The following is a 20,541-nucleotide window of genomic DNA, read 5'->3' on the forward strand; positions in this document are numbered from 1 at the left end:
ACTACCTCAACCCCTGAATTATAAGCCCTCGAGCAAGACGGTATAAGACTCTTTACATGCGACGGTGTAACCAGTATGTATGGTGGCCTGGCTATGCCATCAAACCTAAGGGGTCGTACCCACGCGCTCAAGGGTCGTTCCGTTGTGCGCGGGAGCTAATCACTCTCGCTGAACGAGGAGTAACGCTGAGAAACGAAACATAACTCTATCATTTGATGGATAAGTGGCACCAAAATACCCAGCTCAACCCGGAAGGCCCTGGCTGGCAATGGCCCTGCTGGTCTCTCGAGTTGCCGGACGCATTCCGCCAACGCATGCCTCAGATATAGCATTCTATATAGCTATCGACCGACGCATGCCTCAGATATAGCACTGAGCATTATGCAAAACCAACGCAAGCCTCAAATATATCACAAACGTGTTCACTGAACATCTGTGCTGTTTGTGGTGCAGTATACTTACTAGCAAGATGGAGAAATCAAAACAGGAGGAATTAGTCTTATATATATATATATATATATATATATATATATATATATACACACACACACACACACACACACGAAGATATATGGCTAAAGTGGAAATTTTCTAAAAATCATGAACCAAGTTGTTCCAAGGTAAGCCTTTTCATAAGGGGCAGAAGCCAAGCAAAATCCAAGCTAGAGTTGTAGGTCATATGTCAATCAAATCTTCAGACACTGGGAAACATTTTCGTTATCCTGCCGCTTAAGGGTCGGCTCTAACTCCACTCAACCAGCTTGTGGCTCCCGACGACGACGTCGAGAGAGAGATCGCTCAAGTGCGTCTGCTGTGCGACGAAGGCGACACCACAAACCACGTGTGCCTCTCGACCGACGCACGCCTCATATAGCGTTATAAGACAGCACATTCCAAACCAACGTACGCCTCGGATATAACACTACGGTATATATACAGTGACTACCGTGGCACGCATCTCGTCCAACACGGGGCATTCCTCACAACTGAAGTCTGTAACTCACCAAACTGAATTCACTTTTTAACACTCGCACATATACTTTACACCACTGAAAGCATCCCTTGTATTAATCTGCATCTGCTATTTTCGATGCGGTTCCCAGACAGGGATAATGAGTACGACTGCACAAACCAGCGAGTCTGATGACCCCCAGGCTATGACCTCGCCCTCATAGGTCTGTTAAAACAAGCCAGGTCGTCATAACCAAGAGTCGCACCATCAACCACTCAGGGTTAAGTGAGGCTAAACCAGTATTTCCAAGTCGGACTTACGTTATACTAGCAACGTTAAAAACAAACAAACAAACAGACAAAACTTTGTCTATAACTCTGACAATTCACTTAAGACATCATAATGCCTGCTGCCGCAGTAACTATATATACACTGCAGTCGATTTCACAATGACGCATCACAAAGCATAGCGCCTCATGCATTTATGAGCCGAGTTTTCGACGCCCACAGTTAGGTCTTGATAGCTAAAGACTATTATTAATCCGTAGGTCTGATGCCAACATTTTCACCTCCAGCCTCGTCTGTCCGTGCGGTAAAAGGTGAACGAACGCCGTTTGACCACGACGGTATGACCCTTGGATATGAATGGCCGAGCCTTTCACCGCGCCACCACGGGTTAAGTGAAAGTCTAGGCCATCACACCCAGGTACGGTACTGCTCACGCGCGGGGGGAGAGAGAGAGAGAGAGAGAGAGAGAGAGAGAGAGAGAGAGAGAGAGAGAATCAGCTCACCTCTATGAAATACAAGTGAACATGATCTCCCATACGACATAAATGATCTCCCGTACGACATAAATGATCTCCCGTAAGACATAAATGATCTCCCATACGACATAAATGATCTCCCGTACGACATAAATGATCTCCCAATACGAAATAAATGATCTCCCATACGACATAGATGATCTCCCGTACGACATAAATGATCTCCCATACGACATAAATGATCTCCCGTACGACATAAATGATCTCCCAATACGAAATAAATGATCTCCCGTACGACATAAATGATCTCCCGTACGACATAAATGATCTCCCATACGACATAGATGATCTCCCATACGACATAAATGATCTCCCGTACGACATAAATGATCTCCCGTACGACATAAATGATCTCCCGTACGACATAAATGATCTCCCATACGACATAAATGATCTCCCGTACGACATAAATGATCTCCCATACGACATAAATGATCTCCCGTACATAAATGATCTCCCGTACGACATAGATGATCTCCCATACGACATAAATGATCTCCCGTACGACATAAATGATCTCCCGTACGACATAAATGATCTCCCGTACGACATAAATGATCTCCCAATACGAAATAAATGATCTCCCGTACGACATAAATGATCTCCCATACGACGTAAATGATCTCCCATACGACATAAATGATCTCCCATACGACATAAATGATCTCCCGTACGACATAAATGATCTCCCATACGACATAAATGATCTCCCATACGACATAAATGATCTCCCGTACGACATAAATGATCTCCCGTACGACATAAATGATCTCCCAATACGAAATAAATGATCTCCCGTACGACATAAACGATCTCCCAATACGACATAAATGATCTATGGGACCCAAGGACTTTCCCCATTCTGGATGTCTTTACGTGAAGCCGTCCACTCAGTCACTACGAAGAAAATAAGACGCGATTCACTGACAGTAGCCAAGCCTTTCACGCGACGCAGACCGTCATGAGAGCCACGGGGAAATTCCCTATCCCCCTCATACAACTCCCCCCCCCCTCCACAACGTGCTCTCCTAACGACCATTCATTACTTTAATGCACGTTCCCCAGAGGTCATCCTGACACTGACATTTACGAATATAAAATGTCTCGTGATAACATAAACAGTGTTGTAAACATCATCCGTCTATTCTTTTCACCTGATATTTTCGCATGTCATAACAATGAAAATGCTGGCCTTTCCAGTTTTGTGAAGGACTCCTCTCTCTCAAACTCTCGAAGCGGGCTTCCACACTTCAAAACCTACGGTCCCTAATGACTCCCACTTTTTCGAAGCTTAAACTCCTACCCCCTGGAGTATCTGCACCTTCTTACATTTCACGTACATTACCAATGAAGACACTGGGGTGATTAGAAGCAATAACATATAGTGTAAGACAAGAATGTACGGGAGTAGCAGAGGCAGCAGCGTTCGAATGAGACAAGCCACTGGAGTAACCAGCGTTTAGTCAGCCACAGGGCAAAGGGAACTTGAGACGCATAGGCTTACAGCAATGAACCAGCGGCATAATAAAATGAAGCTACAGAATTAAGCACGACACCCAGAAGTGTAATAATGGAAGCTCATACAGCGGAGCGTTGTGCCCCCGGAAGCCCATGACGTGATAAACCGGAGTTTCGACTTAATCACGGATGCCAAACACGCATTACCAAAAGCCCAGGACGTGGTAAGAGTACTCTGCTAACGGGAACGTGGGACACTGCGTAGAACAGCTGCCAGTAAAACAAAAGCAGTCAATTTGTTAATGCCGTCATAACAAAACTCTGTTCGTGTCCCAGTAATGGCGGTCCGTTACACATCACCCAGGTTCGTGAAAAGAACACACGGTGCTGAAATGAGCCAGTGACGCAACAGGCCAAAACAAAAGTCTGTACCACGACTAGACTATACCAGGCGTAGAGAACGGAATCTCGTCTCAAGGAGCAAGTGATCCCCATGCGCTGGTAAGGTCAGGAAGAATACAACAAAGTGTGTCATCCAGAGAAGAGCAGATAGGCTCCCAATGTCAGATCTATCACTTCCGAATGTCCCCTATGGGGAATGATGGTAATGATGACAGGTTACCGGAGGAATGAGGGGAAACTCGCAGGCACGACGCTTGCGTATGAAGGCCTGGCCTTGTTCTCACCCTTAAGGGTCATATCTAAGGCCAAGCCATAATTCCCAAAGGCCGTAACATTCTGCTCAAGAGGGATAATATTAGTGCTCGACGTATCTGGGAGTTGGGCAGTGTTGGTGGCAACCAGTGGAAGGGATGGAGGTTGTCTGTGGGAGTTCCTGGGAAGCTGGTCACAAGAGGGATGCTGAGGCGCGTGATAAGTATGGGTGCCTTTTCCTAGGGAGGGAGGGCAGGAGGCCGAGCACCAGCAGCAGACAGGCAGCTTGGGGCGGGGCGGGGCGATGGGTGGGATGATGGCCCATGACTCATAGTCCGCCTTGGTCTAAACGCTCACCCGCCTCGCACAACACGCATATTCTAACACGCACCATCCATCTGCCCTGCCTCACGCAAAACACGTTACACCCCTACGCCTCACAGCAGACACATAACTCCCACGTGTCCCACACAATACACCCGCTTAACACAACATGCAGCATCTACCTGCTTAAGACAACAAGCAGCACTTTACCTACCTCGCACAAGCACCACCTACCTCCCTTACACAAGCAGCACTTCCTTATCGCACAAAATCTGCAGCATCTACCTGCCTCACACAACATGCAGCATCTACCCATCTCAAACAACATGCTGCATCTACCCACCTCACACAACTCGTAAAATCTATTCGGTCAAAAGCTTCTCCTGCATTATGCAACAGTCGAAATATTTCGTATGACCCACACCTGCCTCACAAAACACCCACTCACCCTCCGCGCCATACACACAACCCACACCTGCCTCACTTACGATGCCTAAGTCATATGTTCATATCTTAAGACACTTTTCATGACATGAGTTATGTAGCCTCTAACCCTAATTTTAAACAATATCTTAGTTTCGCTTAAACTAAAATATGTTCATGTCAATTTTTTGACCAAAAGAAACAATTTTCAATTTCATCGAAATAAACACACAATTACGAAGTCTTTTTTTCACATCTCTTTGAGGATGTTTATCAGAAAGCTCTAACTACAATGATTCAACCTAACACCTTATGAATAACTCAGGTTAAGTACGAGAGCTCGCACCACTCCGACTTTGCAGCTCAGTCTAGAAACTCAGCTACGATGCTGCTCCTCACATCAAGTCACGGTGTTTTGAAGCAGCGATCCGGAAGCCCTCGTATCCACTGCTGCCTAGCTGATCGAGAACATCTGGTAAATATTTATTCAGATCTTATTTTTCCTGTGGCTGGTCAATGATGTTCTTATTTGTAAGTGGAGCGTTGAGCAGTTTCGGGCTCATGATCTTTCCACTTTTCATACAGTGTTTACGATGCCGTAATTTCTTAATCTACCTTCTTGATTCCTTCAACAAGGTATATACTGCTTAAGATAAGGCCTACGCCTAGCATCATTCACCTCATACGTGTGATCTTGACAGTCTGCATCAAAAGAATAAAACTTCCGAGTGATTTAACAGTTTTCTCAAATCTAAATTTCTACCAACGGATGTTGTGAATGTTCTTGATCTTTTCTAACGTAACTTAATAAAAAAAAGTTACACAAAATCTCAGATACGAAAAGCGCAAAACAAACTCTCCTTATTTGTCGACTCAAACTTCTAACTTTTTACATCTTGGGAAAAAAATCTTTAGTAACATTTCCAATGCTAAGTCGACAGAAAAGTGCCTTTCTCAAAACAACGGCTACATCTCCAAAAAAAAATTAACCATCACCATTTCAATACCTGACAGAAACGAATCCAACCTACAGCCTCCAATTATGCTGAACGGTCAGTCAACCTCTCCCACTCAACAAAACTTATCGAACTGGGTATCACATATGACATACACGAGATTCTCACTCCCCACACCACAAACATCGAGAAAAATGCCATAAACTAAATGCCCTTAGAACACTCACCGGTACCAGATTCATTGAGTTTAACCTACAAACAATTCGTCCACTCCACCCCCAAACTACATCTCACCTGCTTCATACTCCACCTATCAAAAGCAAATATGCCGCTGCAACTCACACAAAACAGCATTCAGAACAATGACTGGCTGCCTAACAACAATCATTAATCATACAATGAAACAAAAATATTGACAATATATTATCACTCAGTTCTATGCAACAACACCGGTGCTCTCCTACCCAACTACTTCGTAACCAACAACTGATCCCAGAAGTAGAAATAAAAAAGATACCTCAGCATCCTATACTTACTGGTGCCCTTTCCCCTAACAAACAAGACAGTGACAGAACATATTCATATGGTAATGACCAGACAAGTACAGAACAACCCTCGCAACCCAGTCTGAAACACCACCTGGCCAGACATACACCCTTCTGAAACGACCTTCCCCAGGCAAGTACAAGCAGCGCTTTCTCAAGCGTTTTGTGCACCTCTCAAGCACGACAAAGGCCGATTCAACATATGACAAAAACTCTCATACAAAAGATGCAACTTCCATTAAGACATTTCACACTTAACTCTCCGACTGTCCTGTCTTCAACCCACAAAGACATACATACACATCATTACACTTCACACTCTCCGAGTGTCCTGTCTTCAGCCCACAAAGACATACACACACACATTACACTTCACCTACGGTCCTGCCCTGCTGAGCAGTAAGAGAGCCTTAGAGATTGGGATCCTGGGTTACGAAGAAAATGGGAACAAACACTAATAAAGTTTAACATAAATATACAGCCATGAATACAAGACGATCGAAAATAAACAAGATAAGTAGCCAAGTGTAATACTTACCTCTCGAACAGAGTACGAGTGAACCGTACCATACACTGTCATTCGGTGCTAGGCAGTGCTAATGTATCTGAAGGATAGAGACATAAGATTCAGGCAACCCTTACCTCACTAATATGTATCCCGAGCAAGGATGCAAGAAATGCGCATTTTCATCGAAAAAATAAAGTAAAACTACACAAAGTGAATAAGTAGCTTAAGTAAATCTAATTCAACAAATATCATCGGAACGGCAACTTTGTGCGGCCAACAGCGTTCAATCACCCCGAGTCACGCAGCAATTCGCTCCTCTACTGCCACTGGTGAAAAGTAATATACAAACTAAGCTTACAGCATCTTTAACCATGAGAAATGAAAAAAATAGACCTTGAAGCATTTTTTATGCAGTCGCGAAAGATGTTCATTTTTCTTGGTAAGGGCATAAAGGCTGACCTCGAGATTCCTGTGAACGTGCCAAATGCGCCACGTTCTGACGGTTTAATCCCGTCATGAGGCTGTCATGATGCCAGCTTGTCCAACAAACGCGCGCGTAAGCCCACGCGCATAATATATCACGCATACACAGGTGTGTGCGCACGCACACACACACACACACCCGACTTAGGCTGGCAAGCGCATGCAAATATATATATATATATATATATATATATATATATATATATATATATATATATATATATATATATATATATATGATAGTGCACATGAACGCGCACATTCATATAAAACAATACCCTCCAGCAGCCAGGACCTTTTGCGTGGTATTTGGGAACGCTAACTGCTAGCCTACGATCGCCCATAATAGGAAAATGACGATTCGATTATGTAATTAAATACCCTTCGTCTCACTTCCATGAGCAACAGGGTCTACACCTGTCAAATCCCATCAGGCTCATATTACCAGAAGTTAGCGTTTTACATAACCTTACTGTACAAATACGGAGGTATATGAACATGAATATAGTACATCAGAACGAGCACTTTCTTAGAACATATAATATCTCCAACAGCTAGGATTCGAACCTAGGACTTTTTGCGTGTTACTCGGGAACGCTAACCTAACCGCTAGGCTACGATCACCCCCTGTAAGGGAAATGACTATTAGTTTAAATGTAATGGAATATCCTTCGTTTCACATCCATGAGCAACGGGGTCTACACCGGTTGTTAGGGAGGTGAATGCAAGAGTTGTGGAAAGTGGGGCAAGTATGCAGTCTGTTGTGGATGACAGAGCTTGGGAAGTGAGTCAGTTGTTGTTCGCTGATGATACAGTGCTGGTGGCTGATTCGGGTAAGAAACTGCAGAAGCTGGTGACTGAGTTTGGTAAAGTGTGTGAAAGAAAGCTGAGAGTAAATGTGAATAAGCTTAAGCAAGGTTATTAGGTACAGTAGGGCTGAGGGACAAGTCAATTGAGAGGTAAGTTTGAATGGAGAAAAACTGGAGGAAGTAAAGTGTTTTAGATATCTGGGAGTGGATCTGGCAGCGGATGGAACCATGGAAGCGGAAGTGAATCATAGGGTGGGGGAGGGGGCGAAAATCCTGGGAGCCTTGAAAAATGTGTGGAAGTCGAGAACATTATCTCGGAAAGCAAAAATGGGTATGTTTGAAGGAATAGTGGTTCCAACAATGTTGTATGGTTGCGAGGCATGGGCTATAGATAGAGTTGTGCGGAGGAGAGTGAATGTGCTGGAAATGGGATGTTTGAGGACAATATGTGGTGTGAGGTGGTTTGATCGAGTAAGTAATGAAAGGGTAAGAGAGATGTGTGGTAATAAAAAGAGTGTGGTTGAGAGAGCAGATGAGGATGTTTTGAAATGGTTTGGTCACATGCAGAGAATGAGCGAGGAAAGATTGACAAAGAGGATATATGTGTCAGAGGTGGAGGGAACGAGGAGAAGTGGGAGACCAAATTGAAGGTGGAAAGATGGAGTGAAAAAGATTTTGAGTGATCAGGGCCTGAACATGCAGGAGGGTGAAAGGCGTGCAAGGAATAGAGTGAATTGGAACGATGTGGTATACCGGGGTCGACGTGATGCCAATGGATTGAACCAGGGCATGTGAAGCGTCTGGGGTAAACCATGGAAAGTTTTGTGGGGCCTGGATGTGGAAAGGGAGCTGTGGTTTCGGTGCATTATACATGACAGCTAGAGACTGAGTGTGAACGAATGTGGCCTTTGTTATCTTTTCCTAGTGCTACCTCGCGCACATGCGGGGGAAGGGGTTGTTATTTCATGTGTGGCGGGGTGGCGACGAGAAGGAATAAGGGCAGACAGTATGAATTATGTACATGTGAATATATGTATATGTCTGTGTGTATATGTGTGTATACGTTGAGATGTATAGGTATGTATATGTGCGTGTGTGGACGCGTATGTATATACATGTGTATGTGGGAGGGTTGGGCCTTTCTTTCGTCTGTTTCCTTGCGCTACCTCGCTAACGCGGGAGACAGCGACAAAGTATAGAATATTATTATAGCTGTGTTGCCCCGTCCAGAGTGTGTGTGTGTGTGTGTGTGTGTGTGTGTGTGTGTGTGTGTGTCGTACATGAGGTAAGCTATGGAATACTTATAAACAGGGATAAGAGAAGGGGGCAACGCGATAGAAAAAAAAAAAATGTTCCGTAACTCACCAACAGTAATAATAATTACGCTAAAACTAGGATATGCTTTCCAAGTTTGTTCACTGCACTGCACTGAGAGCGAATATCAGAATAACATTCAAGTATATGGCTAAGGAATCATTCAGCAAGTTTTCCCACTTTATGACAGTAATGGAGACAAGCTGTCTGATGGCAAATATAAAATGGCTTTTAAACGTATGGATGAGGAAATACTGAGCGAGGTATTCACATCCTAAATGAGACCAACAGTGGAATATGCTTCACAAATTTGGTGACCAGACTTTAAGAAGCAAAAATGATTGATAAAAAAAAGGTCCAGAGGAAGGCAATACAGATGGTTCCAAAATTATAAGTGTCGAGTTACATGGATAAAATTAGAGGCTTTCAACATGTCTATCATGGAAGACAAAAAGAGTAAGGGGCAAGTTTATTGCAACCTTTAAGTTCTCAAAACAGTCTGATGGCGTTAACAGTGGCGTTGCGGTTCGCGTTCCTAACCGTGACCGAAATCTCGTGCCGCCCAGGTTCGAACGCACAGGATCGAACCTTGGTTGCCGCAGTCGGTTCACAGTCAACCTAGCTGTTCATCCACCCCTAAGGGTTGGTCGATGAAATGGGGTCGTAAAGGGGGACTAAAAGGGGAGAGAGCGGGTGGCTTGAATTTCACCCTTCATGTATTACTTTCAAAAAGAGGGAACGGAGCAATGACCCAAGTGAGGATTTTTCCTTCTAAGGCTCTATCGTCTATTTCTTGACGCTTCCTCACTCACGCTGGAAATGGCGAGCAGACGCTACCTCGCTCACGCGAAAAATGGCGAGCATGTATGAATATATATATATATATATATATATATATATATATATATATATATATATATATATATATACACACACACACAGCGTTAACTGGATGGCCTTGATTTAGGGCCTCAATTGCCCGTGCCGTCTCAGCGAACATAAAAAAAAAAAAAAATACAAGGTTAAAGCAACCCAAGGCCCTGACAATAATAAAACAGGAAACTCGTTAAAGAGGTAAAAAAAAAAAATGTACTTTGATAAGACTGGTGGAAAAATGAAACAAAATGAGGATATGATTAATGTAGAAAGCATACATAAACTTATGAAGTTATAAGATAGCAGAGAATGTTCGAGAGATGGGTACACATAGGTAATGAGCATGTAATGAGTGATCGGCCGCAAATGCCGCACGCGGTAATCATACATCTCATGCAAAAACCTATTTCAGAGGATTAAAACAATATGTGAAATCAAACATGCAGAACTACACTGTACAAACAGCATACAAAAGGAAAATATGAACAAGCACAATAACAGGCTGTTTAAAAGGAGGAAACAAAAATAGTCTTTTACCAAATAAGGTACTATAAACTTGAGGCAACAAAATGCAAGTCCAGTTTGTAATAATACAGTAATATGATTTTTTCATATTCCTGTTTCTTGTTTACCCAAAATGCAGTTAATGAAACTTGGCACCCTCAAGCATGCTGGAGGCACATCATATCGTCCTCCCGGTCACATGTATAACATTTCTGACAACAGCAGAACAAACAGTGGGTTACAGACCCTTGCTCGAGAGGTTATCAACATCCCTAACATAGTGCTTGACATATTACAATAACTCAAATGGTTACAGAGCTAAACCAGTTATAAAGTGGGCGCAGATGAGTTATAATGTACAGCAAACATGCTTGATATGGAAAGCCGACCATTACATAAAAAAAAAAGACCGTAAATTTTATGATCTACAATACGTCGGCTAACAGTGGTATTCAGATCCACGTGCCTTTTTCAAAAGACAATGACATAAGCACACAAAACGTTAACGAGTATAACAAAGCAACAGCAGCATTTATAAAGATCCGCTAGTGCTGCTGCATAAACAAAGCTAAACCCACAACGAACTCAAGTAAGCAAATGCAACAACAACGCCACTATGAATCGGACTAAGTAACCGTTACATGCCAGACACGTCTGCTGTTGGCTCACATAACAACGTATCTTGTCTGTACCGGTCTATGTATGTATCTATTTCTATCAACAAGAGCCACACACACACACACACACACACACACACACACACACATCGTTCTTGTAACTTGCTGCTAAATGGATAAATATCGTATTGCCAAACTGTAGTTTTCATGTGTGGCTATTTTCATTTCCCGTTCTAGATATTGGTGAAGTTTACAGGCAGATATGTAATGTTCATTGGAAAGAAATAAACGTATTAAAGTATTAACTATCAATTCATAGTCTGAGTGAAAGAGGTCATTTATTGTATTATGAGAGAAAAGTTTGGTGTGGGAGGCTTCACGCGAGAGTAACGGACAGCACTGTGGCCGTCAGGGTCATGGCACTGGCATGTCAAAGGCCGGATACGGGCCAACCTCACCTCAAGGTAATACATGAAGTGGCTACATATGACTACCACTAACGGCTCACATGCATCCCCTCTCCTGACTTCCACTAACGGATTTCTCTTCTGGGCCTGACCTTATGGATGGCAAATTAAGCACCTCTTTAAACACGTGTGGTAAACATAGCTGATCCAGATGACACCTGCACTCAACGAGAGGAGAGCAAGACAACTGAATTTCTTTTCAAACTGCTCCTGGAAAGTTATACAAACTAAAGCAACAATATTTTGAGGGAGCCATTATGTATTCATAGATATACGATAATGAAATGACACTTTCTTCCTGATTCTGTCACTGTAATTCATATCATTCATGCTAAGAAGAACCGCTAGTGATCTGTACAGATTAACTCCTCTAGTGCCTTTGCCTTCCCCACACTTTCGTTTATCCAATCCTCCGCAACATCTTGACTCATCTCTCCCCGTACTGCCAACAACGAAACAAAATCAGAAATTCATAAGCATTTCATGGGCAGAAGCGAGGGTTTGGAACATAACCATCATGAAACGCTGAAAGAACTGGAACTAAATTCCCTAAAAATAAGAGCAAAATATACATGATCAAAGCGTGAAAACAAATTGAAGATGTAAAGGAAACCGTATTGATTCCGAAAGTATCTAAACAAATGAGACAAAATCTGCAAGAATGCTGTAAAACATACCGAAAATAAATCTGAAAAAAAAATATAAGCCAGCCAGCAAGGAAGCTAATTAGACTACAATAAATTGCCAGGAGAAAAAAGAACATGCATACATGGAACTATCGAGTCTTTTTTTTTTTCTTTTTAAGCAAACTAGACAAGTACTTGAAATAATTCCCAGGTGGACCCAGAATGTGCAAGTAACGAAAGCGTCAGCTTAGAATAGCATTATTCAGCAATCAAAACGTGCGGCGAGCGACAAGCGTAAGCCTTGCCATTTAAGCAATACCTCACCCTAGGTATTCTCCCGTGCGGTAAACGCTACACGCTAGCCTTGCCTCTTGGCAAAATCACACACGCTAACCTTGCCTCTTGGCAAAATCACGTCGTATGTAGTCGTAGGTAGGTAAGTTTTCACAACCCTCATACAAATGCCATTAGCTGATGCGCTCGCAACTTTCCACCTATACCCTGTTAGAAACAAATACAACCTTAACCATCTTTCCAATCCTACCATCCGTTCTTAAACACACACAAACGCACGTTCAAGGGATGGGGCACCTCAAACGCACACACAATACTCAACAAGATTATACATGGTACATATACAAGGTTTTACACAGCGAGGTTGACTGTGTACCAACTGCCGCAACCAGGATTTAAACCTATACGCTTGAACCCGGGCGGCCCGCAAATGCGTTATGGTCAGCAACGCTAACCGTTACACCACGGTGTGTGTGTGTGTGTGTGTAACGGGGAGAGTTACACTCGTGTTGCCCAGTCTCTTAACCTTGTATATATATATATATATATATATATATATATATATATATATATATATATATATATATATATATACTGGAATAAAGGTCAAGAGACGAAGCAACACGAAGGTAAAGCACTGTCCCAGTAGTACATTAGTGGTACTCACAAAGAGTGCTCACAGGCACACACACACCGACACTATAGATAACAACAATTACGTACATTTTTCCTTCCTCAACTCCATACCACACTCCAACCACCATAAATTTCGCCAACCCTCATCAGCCATTTCACGATAAAAAGTGACCACTCAACCCCTTCCAACTCCCCTGGTGTGTGTGTGTGTGTGTGTGTGTGTCTACAGAACACCATCTCATCCTCCTCCCACCAAAGAACATGAGAAGGCACCACTAGCGCATCACTATTTTTACCAGAAACCCATACGCCCTATTATCTCCAAAGCATCGCCTATAAATTCTGGCGTCAAAAATATTCCATAAATAACTCCGTTTAAGGTTGCTGGTGCTGGTTGACGGGAACTCGAATGCCAAGCACTGAAGATTTCATTTCGATGATCCTTAAACCCGTAAAATATTCATTTATAATCACCCCAGGACCCCTATCAGATAGGACCCGTTCTCTAAGAGCCCCTACAGCTCCAAGACTGCTTTACATTCAACTACTGGGACAGATTGGATTCATTCTAAACATCTTCTTTGTACTGTCTCAACTGACGATACTGCCAGTGACTTTCGCAGTGTAACCGCAAGCAGGTAGTGTCCGGTAACATCATATACATATGAAGGTGCGCGTTCACATGCACTTTACTCGTATATATATATATATATATATATATATATATATATATATATATATATATATATATATATATATATATAGTGGGACACTATCAAGAACTACACGTTTTCCTGGGCTGAATATCATGATCTTCATTTAGGCCTTTTGCATACCTTTGCATTGTTCCATACCTGTGATCGTTTATTCGACGAACTATTTCTCTCAATCATTAACTCATATAGGCAAAATTCTATATTCTTCCTAGTTTTTGATGAAATGAAAGTAAATGACGAGAGATGGGTGATTATTAGTGCTTGTAAACCTGGCCATTAGAAGATAGATCAAGAGTGGCAAGTGTTTTGGAAGCACTTGAGTGTGACGGCAGTTTGATGCGAGAGAACCAGTGTATTAGTGACGGGTGATTAAAATGCGAAGGTGAGACGTGGCAGTTGAGGGCATAACTGAGGTGAGGGACATGGGGTATTCAGTAAAATTAATGGATTCTGAACATCTTGAGTTGTGTACTGAAAAATGACTGGTAACTGGGGAATACCTGTTTTAAAAAGAGGGTCATGCACAAGTATACGTATGCGAGTAGGAAAGATGGTCAACGGTCATTACTGGATTAAATAATAACTTATAGGTGTGTAAATTGATAGACTTCTGGATGTGAATGAGCTGAGTAGGGCAGCTCGTGGCATGTCTGATGTGGAGGTGAGAGAGAAAGAGGGAACATTATCTGTGAGAAGAGAGTGGTGAGAGTAAGTGAGCTTGGAAAAAATCTTTTGTAAAACATTATCAAGAGACTGAGTGTAGAATGGCAAAAGTGGGAGTAAATGAAGCTAAGGCAATGGATGGGGGAATGGGAGGGATTACGGGAAAAAGTCTGGTACGTACGAGATGCATGTGGCATGCTAAAGGAGGGAGATGGGCAGAATAGAAAGAGTAGAGTGGTGGTATGAAAAAGTTACAAGCGAAAAAAAAAAAAAAAAGCGAGGTATTTCGGCGGTGCTTACATGTAAGGAGTGCAAATGATTGGGAGATGTACAAGAGAAAGCAGCAGGTCAAGAGTAAAGTGCAGGGGTTAAAAAAGAGGGCAAATGTTTTAGATCAGCAATGTGCAAAAAACAAGACAAACTGGAACATTGGTGAAGGGGGTCAAAGGGGGAAGTGATAACAGGAAGTGGTGAAATGAAGAGTGGAGTGAGTATTTCGAAAAACTGTTGAATGTGTTTGATAATAGGGTGGCAAATGTAGGGTGTTTGCGTCAGGGTGGTAAGGGAAGTGAGAAAGTCAAAGAAAATGGTTTGGTATAAAGAGGTGGTGAAAGCCTTACATCACATGAAATGTAGCAAGGCAGCTGGTATGGATGGTATTGCAGTTTGATTTAAGGGGTGCGAGTGTGTTGTTCAATGCATGTATTAAATGTGGTGAGGTGCCTGAGGATCAGCAAAATGCATGTACAGTGCCACTGTATAAAAGCAAAGGGGACAAAGATAAGCGTTATAACTACAGAGGTACAAGTATGTTAAGTGTCTCTGGTAAGCTGTACGAGAGGGTGAAAGGAACATACAAAGCATCAGACTGGTTATGAGCAATGTGGTTTCAAAAGTGGATCAGGTGTTTGTTTTACACAATGTGTAAGAAATATTATGAGAAACAGATCAATTTGCAAATGGCATTCATGTATCTAGAAAAAGCATATGACAAGGTGATACAGAAGCCCTGTGGAAGGTCTTAAGGATATATGGTGTGGGAGAAAAGCAGCTAGAAGCAACGAGTATTTATAAAGGGTGTAAAGCATATGTAAAAGTAGGAAGAGAGTAGAATGAGCAGTTCGAAATGAAGGGTAGTCTGCGGCATGGGTGTGCAATGTCACATGGCTGTTTCATTTGTTTATGGATGGGATGATGAGGTATGTAATGCAAGAGTCTTGGAGACTGGGGAGATTATGCAGTCTGTAGGAGATGACAGGGCCTGGGAAGTGAGTCTTCACTGTTGTTTGTTGATGATACAGCTCTGGTGGCTGATTTGAGAGAAAAACTGCAGAAGTTAGTGACTGAGCTTGGAAGTGTGAATAAAAGTAAAGCTAGCAAGTTTAGCAGGGTTGAGGGTATGAGTTTGAATGAAGAAAAATTAGAGAAAATGAAGTGTTTAAATACCTGAGAGTGGATATGGAAGTGAATGGAACCATGGAAGTGGAATCAAGTCATATGATGGGTGAGGAGGCGAAGTTTCTGAAAGCAATGCAGAATGTCTGGAAAGACTGCCATCTGGGAGGGCAGAAATGGGTATGTATGAAGGTATAGCAGTCCCAACAATATCATACGGATGCTAGGAATGGGCTATTGATGAGGATGTGTGGAGGAGGAGGGATGTTTTGGAAATTAAGCATTTGAGGACATGTGGTGTGAGGTGGTTCAAGTATGTCATCAAAGGGGAAGGGAGAGGTGTGGTAACAGAAAGCATGAGGCTAAGAAAGCTGAAAAGGGAGTGCTGAGATGGTTTAGACATATGGAGAGAGTGAGTGAGGAAAGGTTGATAAAGAGGATATGAGTGTTAGAAGTAGAGAGAACAAGGAGAAAGGGCAGACCAATGGAGATGGACGGATGGAGGGAAAACGATTTGGGGCGATTGGTGCCTGAACATGCATGAGGGTGAGACTTGCATGGGACAGAGTGAATTGCAAAGAGGTGGAATAGAGGGGTTGAGGTTTTGTCAATGGACTGAAACCAGGCATGTGAAGTGGCTATGGTAAAACAAGGAAAGGTCTGTTGGGTCTGGTTGTAGACAGGGAACTGTGGTTTTGGTGCATTACACATAACAGGTAGGTAGGTAATGGATACGAGATAATGCAGCCTTTCTTTGCCTGTTCCAGGCGCTATGTCAAAACAACGGAAACAGCAATCAAACATGGAAAAATATAAATAAAAATTCTTGAAGGCTGCATGATTCCATCATATCACTGACATCAATGATTTGATTAATGACCCTAATCTAACTTGGAAACCTCAAATTACAAAGCAAATCAGCCTCTTAAAACATTTTTCTTGGAGGCAGGCTTTCTGATGTGATTATCTTCCTTCTGAGCACTTATTCTCATTGCACAAAGGCCTGATTCTTCCTTCTACTGACTATTTACTGATCTCATATCAGATGCAGCTCTAACTTTTTTGCTGGACAGTCTTCAGCAGTGCCTCCTCTGACCAGTAGTAAGTGAGAAAAAGATCTCAACAGGTGAGACAAAAAAAAGAAAGAATAAGACTACAGCAGTTTTCATGATGGACACTAATATTTCATACATTTATCAGTGTTGATTAATGCCAAAAACTTGAAGATCTGTTTAAGTTCAAATTAATTTACTGGTTTACAAGCTATCTGACATGAACTTTTCCAATATGACCTCACTCAAAAGTTCAACCACTTTCCCCATACTTCTAAGATATACACAATGTACAGTATATCATATTATTTCCTTCTATTCTCATAAGCTGGTTGCTTGTGTGGTTTTGCCATTAGCAAGACCATGCACCAGAGTACTCAGCAAGTCAGTCACATAATTACTGTATAGTCAATGGCATCTCTAGAGAGCGACACCGAGATTTCTATTACTTTTCTTAAACTGCTAAATATTCCAAAGATTTCTGAACAGGACTTCTGTTCATGATGAACCTTAACATACTCACACATTACATAAGTAAAGAAATGGGTAAATAGCAAGGCTGGACACACACATGTAAAGACATGGTATATATATATATATATATATATATATATATATATATATATATATATATATACACATAAAGTTAAGTGACATGGGCAACACAAGTGTAAACTCTCCCCACAACACATAGTCTATCAGGCTTGTAAGTAAGGACCATGCCTCCGGAGTTGGAATCCCGAGAAATCATTCGAGTAAATGCTGTCAACTAGACCTCGTACAGTTATAATGTCCTACCCCAATCGCAGTTGACTGGACTCTGGCCAGCAAATGGCAAGCCAGTGACACACACACACACACTAGTCTTCCAGCGGTTAACAGGAAACAACGAGCTTTTCAATGGTGATAAATTTCAACTCCTCCAGTTTGAGGAAAAGGGGGATAAATTTTAACACGTCCAGTAAGGAAAAAATGAAATAAAAAACAATACTAAATGGACATAAATCAAATGAATACTGGGAAAGACCTCAAATCAATATCTAATGCCCTAACCTTCAGCGAACACAATAAACTAACAGCCGCCTCCTCTAAAGGGTGGTGAGATGAATCCAGAGGACTCTCAAGGCAAGGGAAGAAAAAAAGTGATGGGACTTTTCAAGGCACTAATTCTCTCATATAAATAACATCAATGAGATCTAACACCACTCCAAAAGTCAGGTGAAACTGCAGAAGTACAAAATATTGATATCTTTTATGGCCAAAATTAATGAGGGGAAGGAACTAAATTACTAGAAACAGTTGAAATCACAGGGGGCTGTTCTCCCTAGAGCACAGACAGTAGAGGTATATCATCATTTATAACTGGAAAATCCATGAAGGCATAGTCCTCAAATGGCACTCAAAAATAACTTCCTAGTGGCATGACACTGGCACAAACTACACAAAACTCAGCAATTTCTATAACAATATCCATTGGCAAATGAGATTTAGCTGCCAGGAACTGGAGCACTCTAGAGAAAGGTTTTGTGAAGTTTAACATGAAGTATAAATATTGGTACTTTTTAGCCTCAAATACAGAGGGAAAATAAACAAGAAAGAAAAGTAGAGATAAGGTGTTAAAGAGCAAAGGAATTTTGAGATGTGCTGTACAGAAGGAATACCTGGCATTCCAGCCAGCCAGCTTTAACATGGTCTGAGCAAAAATACAAGAAGACATCTTAGAAATAAGGAACAAAGAAAATTTGAAAAGTACATAGTAGAGAATGCAAGAAAATCCAAAACTATAAAGAGAAGCCCATCAGGTTAAGGGATGCAGAGGAAAGACATGTAGAGGATGAAGTAAAGACATACAGTGCTGAATTACCCGGGCCACACCAACCAACCTTCCCTGACCCTTATCCCGACTCTAGCCAACCTCACATACCACCAAGTTCATCGATAATTTGAAATATTGAGCGAAAAAAACAACTAATCCAATGATAAATATGTCTATTATACCATCTGTGCCGTTTACATATGTCGGCAAAACAACCACTTTGACAAAAATGATCATAAGCTCCCCCCAGCAATTCCCACATACATGTACTACAAAGGAAAGTAATATATTCCAGTCACATTCGTGGCAGCACTAAACAGTTAATTAACTATGACAAAGTAAAATCAATCATCTTTGTTCCGTAAGTGTTCTAGCATGCCTTCGTTAACAACCTAATCCTGGAATTTATATACTCTTTATACTTCTTGCAACGCTCGAGCTACTTCGGGTCATATATATATATATATATATATATATATATATATATATATATATATATATATATATATAACCACAATTAATAACTACACCATCAGTAAACTTACGGTGCTGCCTTCAGGGTCTGCCTCTACATGAAGTGGGTGAGGCTTTTAAATCTTAGCAAATGATTACCCTTATGTTTGTAAAAACAATTGACAGCACATCAGGCATGGTTACCTGGTACCTACCATCCAATAAAAGGCATTGTACTTTAACATTTACATCCACTAGTGTTTTGATAGGTTTGCCGTCAAAATTTTTGGATTTAGGTAACAAACCTTTCCGAACACTGACCTCCACAACACTACCGTAAACTTGTCCTCCGACAACTCTTTACTTCTACCTCATAATATCTTCGTCTTAAAATAATAATACTTCCAAAACAAACCTAAAAACATAATTGATGATACTTTCTAGTCATAAGACTCCTGTAAAATATTCATATTGTTTTAACTTTAAAGAATAATATACAACTTCATAGTTTTCATTTGATGCCAACGTTTCTATGTATGAAATGCAACCCCAGAAAAATTATCCGTGACAAATTTGAACATTTACAGTTTTAAATGAAAAATACATTGATACTTCTTATCTTACAATACAAGTTATTAACATTTTACATTAATAGTTATCAAATAACGTTCGCAGAGCAGTTTTCTAGCATAACTGATTTATCTTCAGGGATATTTCATAAGCGCACTTAAATAAATTCATGTTGCAAGTGCCGCTAAGATAACCAAAATTGTTTTAATGACCCTAGCAGTCAATATGCCCTACAACTCAAATAACTAACCAACCAAATCATTAAAGCTGGGAGGATAACAGTTACCGGAACCGGTATAGAACAGTAACAATGTTCACATTAGTGAAGTATAAGTGATGATGGATGATCGTCGAGTATATACTTTATTAAATAAAAGAATGATTGAGAGGTTCCTTACACATCCAATATACGACTACATCTTAACCCAAAACTGCAGAAATATTGTGGTATCATACGTTTAATGACTGAAGAAGTCGACTGCTCTTTTTTCATACTTGTTCGTCGTTTTGTTTCCCGCGTTATCGATGGAGTGCCAGGAACAGACCAAGCTGTTTACCTTAATAAGCTTATTAACCTTAATAACCAAACGAACAACGTTATGCTGC

At 41.4% G+C, this 20,541-nt stretch overlaps 1 protein-coding gene across 2 annotated transcripts in view; it reads right to left on the minus strand.

Annotated features, from left to right (window-relative positions):
* Mical (Molecule interacting with CasL) overlaps positions 1-19,725 on the minus strand; it is a 305,178-nt gene extending 285,453 nt beyond the window's left edge. For both annotated transcript variants that reach the window (XM_071679258.1, XM_071679257.1), the window contains exon 1: positions 19,581-19,725. The gene's annotated coding sequence lies outside the window, so the exon portion shown is untranslated. The remainder of the gene's footprint in view (positions 1-19,580) is intronic.
* Positions 19,726-20,541: the final 816 nt, after the last annotated feature.

Source organism: Panulirus ornatus, chromosome 29 (assembly GCF_036320965.1).
Source record: "Panulirus ornatus isolate Po-2019 chromosome 29, ASM3632096v1, whole genome shotgun sequence".
NCBI classification, from domain to species: Eukaryota; Metazoa; Arthropoda; class Malacostraca; order Decapoda; family Palinuridae; genus Panulirus; species Panulirus ornatus.